This window comes from Rattus norvegicus, chromosome 15 (assembly GCF_036323735.1).
Source record: "Rattus norvegicus strain BN/NHsdMcwi chromosome 15, GRCr8, whole genome shotgun sequence".
Lineage (NCBI taxonomy): Eukaryota > Metazoa > Chordata > Mammalia > Rodentia > Muridae > Rattus > Rattus norvegicus.
Window position 1 is genome coordinate 84,558,096 of NC_086033.1, and position 10,786 is coordinate 84,568,881.

Below are 10,786 nucleotides of genomic sequence, written 5' to 3' on the forward strand. Positions count from 1 at the left end.
ATTAGGCATAAAGGTGACAAAATATATAGTCATTGAAGTTTCTATAAGAATTTTCAAAGGCTGAGCATGGAGTTCACGTTTCTAATAACACCACATGATATGCTAAGATAGGAAGATTATAAATTCTAGACCAGCCTGGGCTACACAGTGAAATCTTGTCTCAAAAAAAAAAGTCTTTTTGAGACCTGGGAACAATATAGAGTAATGGTTTAGAACAGAGCTATTGAAATCAAACAAACCAGGTCAAGAACTGAATTATATCTCTGTCATATACAAATTAGGTGAGCTAAATTCTCTCAACTGTAAGGCAGAAATAATAAGATAACAGCAAATGTAACTCACAAGAAAGCAAGTGTGCACACTGCGCATCTAACCGTACTACAGATGGCGTTTGCTGTTTGCAGGTGCCGTAATCGTCATCCTTTTACTTGGTAGCATTTATGTGTAACCCCCAGATCAATCCTTCAGGCATTTTCACAGTCATGTGTGGACACGTGCCATGCAATAAAAAAGACAAAGACTCAGCTTTCTCATTCCAGCTCTCATGCAGGGGGAAAGAGATGCTGTGGGCAGTCATCCGTGAGGGTGCCAAGGCCAGGTGGACGGAGCCTGTACTCCATCCGAAGCATTTGCTGGTAGAGCAACATCAGGTCAATCAAGGCAAGCCACTGTGTTCTGAACTCTGTTTTCTCTCAGGTAAAATAAACCGAGCGTAACCTACAAAAGGAGTTTAATATTTAGTATTACAGTCTATGTGAAGGATAAGCATATGTGTGTCCATATTTTCTCTAGTACTGATGTTTGAGTGTCCATTTATTTAGCATTTGAAAGAACCCTATAGACCACATGTACCTTATATAATAAGAATCAGTATATGAAATTCAATCATTTGCTCCTCACAAAATCCCCCTGAACAGTACAAATCGGGAGCAGCAGTGACCTCCACAGGAGCTGGGTACTCATGAAGATGTCCACGTAATCATTTCGTCCTGATTCCTAGGAACCTAGAGACAAAATCCACTTGGTTGGTGATGGAAGGAGATACCTCTCACCTGTGCTGTTTCTCTGGATACAAGGCTAGTTGACCAATAGCAGAAGAGTCTGGATTTCTTTAGCCATGATTGAAATTACCCTGCCTCTGCAGGGATGTTAGGTCTTCAGGGTAGGATCATTTTTGCTAAGTCAACTTATCAGGACTTTTACTGAGGATAGATGAAGACAATCTATTAAAAACCACCAGAGGATTCTTTCTAAGTGGAATTAGCATCATCCGTCCTGAAACTTGGCAATGGCAAAGGTCTGAGGGCGAAGCCGAGTTAGAAAGTACAGAAATATTAACTACAAATTGATCAAAGAGAAGGTCTTTATCCACCAGAAAGTAATTCAAGGTGGAAAAATGTTTTGAAGATTTTTTTCCTTTTTTATTGGAAATACATTCTTTTCTCATACAATATATCCTAATTACAGTTTCTGTACAAGAGATGGTCCTTTCAGACTCCATTGTTGAGACTCCATTTGCCCCATTAGTAGGAGTCCTCACTAGAATCAACTTTCCATAGATCCCAAGAGGTTTCCACCATACTTGACACCACCCCAAGTGCTCTCCCAATTCCAGACATCTCTCCCTGAACTCTCTCCCTGCATCCCATCCTCCTCACCTGATCTGTCTAGCTCTAGTCTCCAGTTTACCCATAAAAGTCTATTCTGGTTCCGCCTCCCATGCACTCCCCCCAGACCCCTCCTCTTTACCTGAATTCTCTGGATCTACAGATTGTACCATATTTGTATTTCTGTGTCTGGGTTACCTCAGGATGATTTCTTTCCTGTTCCTCACATTTTCCTGAAATTTTCATGTTGTCATTTTGGAAGAGCCACTCCCTTGCCACTGGCTCTATGTGGGGGGAGTAGTGGAACCTAAGAAGGTGGAAACCAAGCTGCAAGAGGTAGGTCTCTACACTCACTCCACAGGAGAAAATACTTGCCTGGCACTGGGAACCTGGTCAAGACCCCATTACAGGGAAAATCGCAAGCCCCAGGAAGGAACTGAATAGGCTGTTCAGCTCAATTCACTTAGTGCAAAGCTGTCCTGTAAATAATTACGTAGATAAACGCCACTCTCAGCCTTAATTAGAGAAGCATCTCTTCTCAGTGGGCAGGAACGAAAGCAGAGACGTATGGCTTCGCACGGTGCTGAGAATAGGCAATGATAAGTGCTAAGCCCTGAACAACTCGTTTACAGCATCCTCTCCAAGGCTCAAAGAGCTTTGAGTAATGGGGGATGAAAAGAATGTAAAAGCCAGTAAAGAAACAGCAGGGTCATGAAATAGCATCTTAACGTCTAAGCAAGACATCGTGGTCATTGCCATCACAAACCCACAGCAGCCGCAGATGCCTTCACTCTGCATGAGACTGGCCCCATCCACAGTTAGACAAGAATGGAGGGGGACAGCTGGGGACTCCGGGTCCCTATTCCTCACTTCTGAGCTATTTGCTGCTAATAGATTCATGGACAGAGGAAATCGCTGCCTTTAGTCAAACACCCACTAATGACCCCATCAAACTCCGAGAGATAATTCCAATCCAGTTGTCACACAGATGGTCCTGGTTAAATTAAATGGGTCACAAAACAAGACCAAAAGTCATGAATCTGGAAAGGGGCTAGTAGGGGTGGGGGAGGTGCACGTTGGCACAAACAGGAAGGAGATAAGACAGAGTAAGGGAGAGAATAACAGAATACATTATGCACGTGTAGGAAGTTGTCAAATAACAAAATTAATCTTTTTTAAATGGAGCTTTTAAAAAGTGAAGTAGAACAAATCCTTTGGGAGATTTGTCTGCCACTCTGTGGTTCCTGGCCCCTCTGGATGTGAACTAGGAAGTTCTGCCACATCTTGGCCAGCGTGAGTCAAAACCATGCGACCAAATATCACTGTCCTCTTAGTTATCTGTGGAGGTAAAATGGTTTATAGCATCAGAAGAGTAACTAACACATGAAGCAACATAGAAAACTTCTCCCCACCCCCACAGACTGCAAGACTAGGGCTTAATACCAGCTTTGGCTAAAGAGGAAACAGTACCTTTATTCATCCTGTCTATCTCGCCTAAATGTGTTCTTTTACAGGTAGCATTTTTGCCTCACGCATTTGTAGAGGAGGGGTAAGTAGTTTTTATATGATTTCTGGCGCGCAAATCCCTATCTTAAGGAAAAGAAATGACTATGCCAGGATGCTAATGGAGTTCAGTAGGAAGCCTGTCGCCCAGTATTCTGCCTGAGAAGCCCTCAGCTGGACAGCACAAGAACCCAGATGCCAAGCTGTGGGCCGCTGTCTCCAGGCAGCGCCATCTGCTTCCCTGGAAATTTCTCCGGCATTTAGTTGGCAGCTTTAGGGTGGCCTTGAGGTCGGGGGATGTGAGAAGATGCCGCTGGGAGGCTGTCTGGCTGTTCTTCACACTCGGAAACTCATTTTCTATCATTTACCGAAATTAGCATTTGATGAGATTGTCTTTCTTTAAGGACAATAGTAGTCGAGGTCTCCTTAGCAGGAACTTAGCAAAAAATAAATAAATAAATATAGAATAAAATTGGGCTCAATTACCTCTCACTGTTGGGAGAATTGTGTTTCTTCTTAGGACAGCTAAGCACAGGCTTTTCACAGAGTGTGTGGGAGACCTCGAGTTGGCGCAAAGAGTCTGAGTGGAAAACGTAAAGAAGGAAAGGGAAGGATCCAGAAGGCCAGCAAGTGTAAGGGACGCTGCGTACACAGCCCCTGTAGCTTCACACAGTAAGCGGCAATGCTGAGAAGTAACATTTAAAACTAACAATCTTGCTGCTGGGGACATGGCTAAATTAATAGCAGAAACACGTAAGAATCTGAGTTCGATCCCTGGAAATTTTAAGGAAGGGAGAAAGGAGGAGTGGGGAGTTATGGTCCAAGAGGGAGAGTCCCAGGTGTGGTAACCATCACCAGACAGGAAGAGACAGGGAAGACCCTGACACTTGCTGGCTGGTATAGGTCACTTGTCAGATTCCAGGCCAATGAGAAACCCTGTCTCAAACAAGTACATGGCTGTACCCGGGAAACGATACTCCAGATTATCGCCTGGCCTCCTTGTGCATGTACATCTACATGTACATGAACATACACTAACCAAAACCAAGCAATGGTTTTCACATGATCTAGCCCACTACTCACAAAATTTGAGCAGAGTGTTTCAATGTTAACACTTGCTACCTTAGACAGTGTAAGTTGTATGACCTTGATCTCTAAAGGAGGTAAGGAGAACACCAGTCATCCATGTGGTTGGGTGGACTGGGGGCTGTCCTCATGGGCTGAATGGAAGGGACAAACGTCCTCTATTTTGTATGCACTTGGCAGTTGTCTTCATGAGATGAACAGAATTCACTTCTTATTTTCCTCAACTAGGCAAATATTAACCATGTCTCCACTGATACCATCAGAATGCCACATTCAAGATAGATATCAGTAATCCAAGTGAATAAGTCAGCTGTGCTCAAACTGGAATTAAAGCGGTGCTGATATCAAATTCAGTAGGTGACACCCAAGTCATTGAATGTCTGCGGATTTCTTATGAAAGGCTTATTGACTACTAAATGCTCTTCTCCCTCATCTGGAAAGCAAGGAAGTCTTCATTCAGGGCAAAGAACGAGTCTTTTCTGAGGAAAGGATGGCCCAAGATCTAAGAAGTGCTAACAGGAAGAAAGACCAAGAACAAACACGAGACTCGGTGACATTTTGTAGATCACTAGATTTAGTTCTCTTAAAGACAGGGACCATTTCAGATAACTGGTCTCTCCAGGATCATTCAGGTGTCCAAGTACATCACAGACTCGTTATGAATTTTAAACAAAGAACAAGACTGCATTTCACTAAGGTGAAGCTGAAAGACCCTCAGAGAGGATATCTTCCCTCAGGAGGGAGACCCTCGAACCCAATGACCAGTCCGAGTCCACAGGCTGCAATCTGCAAGAGGATTTTTATTGATCAAGGAGCACAGGTATCTGTGGGCGCCCGAGTCAATTCGGAAGACTGGCGCCCCTAGCAGAACCAGGGATGGGCTTTTTATAGGGTTCTGGGAAGCAGAAGCAAGCATACAGAAGCAGATGCATGGTTACAGGGGTCAGCCCGGGGGCAAGTTCTCTAGCTGTCTTCCTGGAACGTAACGGCTGACTCGGCCTCCCACCTGGGTGTGGGTCCTCTCCCGCCTCTCCTGGGGCTTTCCACATCCCTCTTTCTCATTGTCAGGCGCTCAACCACAATCATCCTGTCGCCAGGCTCTCCACACATCTCCTGCGTGGCCTATGTACTCAGTGTTCTGACCTTTCCCTGAACCAATCATCCTAAGTACAGCCTTGCAAAATGGCGTTACTGCTGCTAAGCTGGGGTCTTTCTGTTACTGCTGTTATGCTGGGGTCTTTCAAAGCAATAATACCATGTTCCCAGAGCGAACATTTAGCAACGATTTTGGGTCTTGAATAAAAAATTTTTTCATTTCCGTGCATCAGGAATCAGTCACAGCTTCCCAATTCTACAAAAAAAGAAAAAAATTTAAAGAAAATGTCCACCAGAATCTAAGGAGGAAGTAAAAGTGTACACTATTGGTGAGCTCCCTATATACACAGTATAGCGATCTGAACAAAAGAAAATGGCTCCCATAGGCTCATATATTTAAATGCTTAATCTCCAGGGAGTGGCACTATTTGAAAGGATTAAAAGGATTAGTAGGTGTGACCTTGTTGGAGAGAGTGTGTCACTAGTGTTTGACTTTGAGGTTTTAAAAGTCCATATCAAATATATACTCTCTCTCTGTGTCTCTCTCTGTCTCTCTCTCTGTGTCTGTCTCTCTCTCTGTCTCTCTGTCTCTATCTCTCTCTGTCTCTCTCTCTGTATCTCTGTCTCTATCTCTCTCTGTCTCTCTCTGTATCTCTGTCTCTCTATCTCTCTCTGTCTCTCTGTCTCTATCTCTCTCTGTCTCTCTCTCTGTATCTCTGTCTCTATCTCTCTCTGTCTCTCTCTGTATCTCTGTCTCTCTATCTCTCTCTGTCTCTCTGTCTCTCTATCTCTCTCTGTCTCTCTATCTCTCTCTGTCTCCCTCTCTGTATCTCTGTCTCTCTATCTCTCTCTGTCTCTCTATCTCTCTCTGTGTCTCTCTCTCTCTCTCTCTCTCTCTCTCTCTCTCTCTCTATATATATATATATATATATATATATATATGCCTGTTGATATGGATACTGCTCTCAGGTACTGCTTCAGCGCCTGCCTACATGCCACCATAATGATAATACACTAGGTGACTAGTGACTAAAACACAAAGCAACTTGCTAGAATCTACATATCGCCTAATCTCAGTGCTGAGAAACATCACAAAGTATAACTCAAATCGCTCCTAACCTCTAGTGCTGCTACTAACAGTGCAAGGTAAATAAATGAGGTGGGAAGAGAGAATAAATTCATTCTTCTAATTTAATTCTCAGTGTAAACACTGGAGGAAGATACTAGATTCCCTGATATTTCCAGAAAAAACACTGTCTTGGACTCTCCCAGGAACTCACGGGTTTTGATGTACCATTGTCTGTCACCAGTCACCTGGCCACTTCATGTATTGTAAACCATCTTTCAGATAATTGAATCTTTCAATTATTATGATCATTCATTAAGGAGAATGTATCAAGCATGCCCTTACAAGTCTGTCGTTTTTAGTTTCAAGTTCCTAAATAACTATTTGGATGACTATCAAAGATAATTCTAAGTTTAATGTAACATACTATAATTCTGAAATTAACCACAAAACACCCACCCTCTCTTGAACCAGAACCTGGCTCAAATCTGTCACTTTTCTTACTTAGTCAAGAAATTTCCCTGAGGGCTAAGGAGATGGAGTAGTGCATAAAAGGGCTTGCTGTACATGCATGGGAACCCAAGTTCAAATCCCTAGCTCCTGTGGAAGAAAACAGGAGTGAGGGCACTCAGGTCTGGGGGTTAAGAGACATGAGGAATTCTGCCATGGGTTATCTACCAGCCTGAATCCAGGAGGAGTGACAAACTTCGTCTTCTGGAAATAAAGCAGAATGAGATAGAACACTCAGTATCCTCCTGTGGCTTCTGAGCATGCCTCAGATGTCCAGGCATACCCAGGTGCACATATACCACACGCATACACAGACACGCACAATCGCCAAAGAGAAAGAGATTCAAAGATCTCAGCACCCGATTAGTGACTTGCTCCCTATCTGCCCTCGCTGATGCCCTTCTTTCTCCCCTGCTTGCTCTGACTCTATTCACGTGTACACATGTGCACGGGTCCATGCTATTTCCAAATACTTCCTTTTAAATAGATCACTTCAACACTTCCTTTTGAAATCTTCAAATTGGCTGGGAAATCAGAGATGAACTAAAAAAGATGACCAAAAGTGACAACGCACCAAGATAAAGGCCAGAGAACCAAATTAGTAAGTGAGTAGATTGCCACATTTCTGAGTTTACGTTAGTGACCCACTGATCCACTTTGGGGTGCAGTGTATCTCCTGCCTACTACATTCTAATATGGTGATTATCCCGCAGAGTCAACAAGATTGCCCCTTCAATAACATCTGTCCTGAGAGATGTCTGAGATGATTCTGACCGCCTCAGCCATTAAATGATTCAGTTAGGACGTTTTGCTTTGATTCCTGAGAACCAAAGTTTGCATCGGAATTTCGTGAATGCAACAGCAGTTACATAGCGATAGATTGTTCGACTGTTACATTAGTGATCATGAAAAAAAGAATGTTTACCAATTAATCATTTTGAGTACTTAATCAAAGAAATTGGATTTACTTTCCTTAGCAACCTCTGTGCAAACAAACAATGATATATGGAATATCTTACCAATGCAGACAGGTTCAAATTCTCAATCTCTGTCCATTATTTTTGTTTTGTGTGAAAGTAAGTGGATTTTATTTTTTCATTGTAATTTTTTAAATTTTTCTTTATTGGATTATTTTATTTACATCACAAATGTTATCCCCTTACCCTGTTTCCCATGCATAAACCCCCTCCCCCTGCTTCTATGAGGGTGTTCCCCCTCCCCAACAACCCAACTCTTCCTGTCCCCCGCTCTGACATTCCCTTACACTGAGGGGTCCAGCCTTGGCAGTAAAAAGGACTTCTCCCATTAGTGCCCAACAAGGCCATCCTCTGCTACATATGCAGCTGGAGTCTTGGCTTTGTCCATGTGTACTCTTTGGATGGCAGTTTAGTCCCTGGGAGCTCTGGTTGGTGGGTATTGTTCTTGTGGAGTTGCAGGACCCTTCAGCTCCTTCAATCCTTTCTCTAAAGCCTCAAATGTCAGTTCAATGGTTGGCTGCTGGCGTTCACCTCTGTATTTGTCAGGCTCTGACAGAGCCTCTCAAAAGGCAGCTATGTCAGGCTCCTCTCAGCATGCACTTTTGGCATCAGCAATAGTGTCTGGGTTTGGTGGCTATATGTGTATGGGATAAATCCCCAAGTGGGGCAGGCTCTGATTGGCCATTCCTTCAGTCACTGCTCCAAACTTTGTCTCCGTAACCCCTCCTATGAATATTTTTGTTCCCCCTTTTATTTTATTTATTTATTTCATAATTTCAATAAAACATTTTATTTCTTTGGTTAGGTGGTCCTGGTTATAGAGTTTTTGGTTTTTTGGGGGGTTTTTGGGGTTTTTTTTTTTTTGGTTTTGGGGTTTTTTTTGATATATTTCTTTATTTACATTTCAAATGTTATTCCCTTTCCCAGTTTCCTGTCCATAAGTCCCCATCCCCTCACTTTCCCCCATAAGGGTATTCCCCCATCAACTCCCCTTACCCCCCCCACATTCCCCTGCACTGGGGATCCAACCTTGGCAGGACCAAGGGCTTCCCCTTCCACTGGTGCCTCAACAAGGCTATTCTCTGCTACAGATGCAGTTGGAGCCCTGGGTCAGTCCACATATAGTCTTTGGGTAGTGGTTTAGTCCCTGGAAGCTCTGGTTGGTTGACACTGTCATTCTTATGGGGTTGCAAGTCCTTTGAGCTCTTTCAATTCTTCCTCTAATTCCCCCAAAGGGAGTCCCATTCTCAGTTCAGTGGTTTGCTGCTAGCATTGACCTCTGTATTGGACATACACTGGATGTGTCTCTCAGGAGAGATCTATAACTGGTCCCTTTCAGCATGCACTTTTTTAGCTTCATCAACTTTATCTAGTTTTAGTGACTGCATAAATATGGGCCACATGTGGGGCAGGCTCTGAATGGCCGTTCCTTCAGTCTCTGCTCTAAACTTTGCCTCCCTATCACCTCCTATAGATATTTTTCTTCCCCCCTTTTTTTTAATAGTAGGAGATTTTATTTTTTTTTTTATTTTTTATTAACTTGAGTATTTCTTATATACATTTCGAGTGTTATTCCCTTTCCCGGTTTCCGGGCAAACATTCCCCTCCCCCCTCCCCTTCCTTATGGGTGTTCCCCTCCCAACCCTCCCCCCATTGCCGCCCTCCCCCCATAGACTAGTTCACTGGGGGTTCAGTCTTAGCAGGACCCAGGGCTTCCCCTTCCACTGGTGCTCTTACTAGGATATTCATTGCTACCTATGGGGTCAGAGTCCAGGGTCAGTCCATGTATAGTCTTTAGGTAGTGGCTTAGTCCCTGGAAGCTCTGGTTGCTTGGCATTGTTGTACTTTTGGGGTCTCGAGCCCCTTCAAGCTCTTCCAGTTCTTTCTCTGATTCCTTCAACAGGGGACCTATTCTCAGTTCAGTGGTTTGCTGCTGGCATTCGCCTCTGTATTTGCTGTATTCTGGCTGTGTCTCTCAGGAGCGATCTACATCCGGCTCCTGTCGGTCTGCACTTCTTTGCTTCATCCATCTTGTCTAATTGGGTGGCTGTATATGTATGGGCCACATGTGGGGCAGGCTCTGAATGGGTGTTCCTTCAGTCTCTGTTTTAATCTTTGCCTCTCCCTTCCCTGCCAAGGGTATTCTTTTTCCTCATTTAAAGAAGGAGAGAAGCATTCACATTTTGATCATCCGTCTTGAGTTTCGTTTGTTCTAGGGATCTAGGGTAATTCAAGCATTTGGGCTAATAGCCACTTATCAATGAGTGCATACCATGTATGTCTTTCTGTGATTGGGTTAGCTCACTCAGGATGATATTTTCCAGTTCCAACCATTTGCCTACGAATTTGATAAACTCGTTTATGTTTTAGCTTCATCAACTTTATCTAGTTTTAGTGACTGCATAAATATGGGCCACATGTGGGGCAGGCTCTGAATGGCCGTTCCTTCAGTCTCTGCTCTAAACTTTGCCTCCCTATCACCTCCTATAGATATTTTTCTTCCCCCTTTTAAGAAGGAGTGGAAGCATCCGCATTTTGGTTATCCTTCTTCTTGAGCTTTCTGTGGTCTGTGGATTGCATCTTGGGTAATTCAGGCTTTTGGGCTAATATCCACTTGTCAGTGAGTACATATCATGTGTGTTTTTCTGTGATTGGATTACCTCACTCAGGACGATATTTTCTAGTTCCATCCATTTGCCTATGAATTTCATGAAGTCATTGTTTTTGATAGCTGAGTAATATTCCATTGTGTAGATGTACCACATTTTCTGTATCCATTCCTCTGTTGAAGGGCATCTTGGTTCTTTCTAGCTTCTGGCTATTATAAATAAGGCTGCTATGAACATAGTGGATGTTGTATGTTGGAGCATTGTCGGGGTCCGGACGTCCGAACTAAGCAAGACGTTCTTGCCCCTTCTTTCTGGGACACATCCGAGCACATA